Here is a 2,138-nt window from a genome sequence, read left to right on the forward strand (position 1 = left end):
GTCTGTCCCCCCGTTGGACGCCTGTCCCCTCTGTTGGACATCCTGCGAAGCTCACAGGGTGACAGGACTTCGTCTCAAGCCGCTGGAGGACAGGAAGGAGATCTGGACTCCTTCAATAAACCGTGGAGGACGTCCTCCGCGGGGGCTGGGCCGGTGTTGACCCCAGCTGACCCCCTGGCCCATGTCTCCTTCATAAGTGCTGCCCTCCCCAGTGGTACCAGAATGGTCAAACATTATGTCAAGGGTAATTAAGGTCCAAATGCTCCTGACCCTGATATAATCCCTTTTGAAAGGATCTCCAACTGTTTGCTGTGATTAACAAGGAGCTCTGAAGGCTCTGCTGGTTTGTTGGCCCTATTTTACCACCACATAAAGTTGCCTCAAAAAGCAACAGAAAATATCCTCAACAGACAACAAGACGGTTCTTTGAGCTCTGATTGATCGTTGCCGACCAAATGGGCAGCTGGCAACAAACATGAGAAGCTGTAAAACAGAACTAAAGCTGCCGGTCGTGACACTCCTCTGGACAGCAAAGAGTTTTCCATGAATGGTATCAAAGCTTCTTCAGGTGATTTAATGTTCAGTGAAAAAAACATCTGTGCTTTGACTATAATGTCTTCCTTGGTTTTCAAAACAATTATGCTCTATGGATGGGTGGTGATAAGAACATAATGAGCCTCATCACCACTTTATGACAGTTTGACATTAAGAACAAAGAAATGCTGGTTAAACACTGTTGCTGTTGGGTTGCTAAGCTCTTCATGTAAACAATTAGCCTGGCTGTCGCCTTCCTGTGCAATTTCACTCTAAAGAGGTTCTGTCTTGCAGCACAGTCTGGTCTTTCTCCCATTCACTCAGATTGTCTCTGCTCCATTTTTTCCCCCCCAGGCCAATCAGTGAACAGAAGGAGAAGCTGCCAACGCTGACATTGATTTTCTGCTGTTTTAGAATCAGTCTGGCTGTAGTTTGATGAACGACAGCGGAGGAAGTGAATGAAGCCGTTCAGGTCATGTTGGCAACACTTCCAAATATTAAATTAAAATCGACAGCTGCCTCGTTCAGATCGACTCTTCTCTCTTCACAGTGGAAGATGGTTGTTTACAACGCCGTGGTTTCCAGTAAGAGTCTTAGTGATGAACTGGTGCATTACATTCATCACAGGTAAACGTCAGCGATTGGGTAAAATTTGTAACCGCAGAGGCCACGCCTCCAGGAAGTGATTGTTTCTCAACAGCTGAGAGCCCAGACCCTCCGGATGAAGCAAAGGGTAGAAAAAAGGTCTTGTTTTTACCAGGCTAATAAAGAATGAAAGGATTTAATTAATGGGAAAATTGTGATTGGCGGTGATGTCATCGATTTCTCCTCTGAAGCCGCAATTATTTTCCTCCTCAGCATCTGATTCACAAAGCAAAAAGCTTCAATGACGACAACATAAACAAACTGCAGATCTGTTTTCCTTTCACCTTGGGTTAACACACACAAATGCATTGTGTCTTTCTATCTTGAGAAGGACTTGCATCGACTTCCTTTCATTTCATTAACGATCCTGAAGCAGCACTTCTCCTTTTGGGGCCTCAGCTTTGGGCCCTATAAGGAGCTGTGGGTCCTCACAGTGTAGTATTTTTTGTAAAACGGCCCTAGAGGTGAGGATGTTGAGACACACAGACAGTGTAAGTTTAATGTGCCGTACTGTCAGATAGCCCACTAACGGTCAGCAGCCTGGATTAGTGGAAGGAAGTGGGGGGTCTGTTTTCACGGGGCCAGAGTTTTTAATACAAACCTTACAAAGAGGTTAGTGTCTGAGGCGGGAAAAGAGACGAATGATGAGATCTACCCCCACCTCCACAAACGCACACTGAGGCCTCAGTATATCCCTCAGCCGCCCCGCCTCTCCCTGAAGACAGCGGCCCGTCCATTCTTCATCTCTGGGGGCAGCGCAAGTCATGCAGAACTTGCAACAGGAGCGTTCTGAGTGTGATCTCATCGGATTAGGCACCGAGATACGGGCAGGGCGCCTCCAAAAGCGCCGTGTGGTTTCTTCTACTTCCTTGATTCACATCCAATGTTTGAGCAAAGAGGACAGCAAACAGGAAGGCCGTTCAATTGAAATCCATCCAACCACTAAACTCTTTTTAATG

Source organism: Poecilia formosa, unplaced genomic scaffold (assembly GCF_000485575.1).
Source record: "Poecilia formosa unplaced genomic scaffold, Poecilia_formosa-5.1.2 Scaffold172, whole genome shotgun sequence".
In the NCBI taxonomy this organism is placed as follows: Eukaryota; Metazoa; Chordata; class Actinopteri; order Cyprinodontiformes; family Poeciliidae; genus Poecilia; species Poecilia formosa.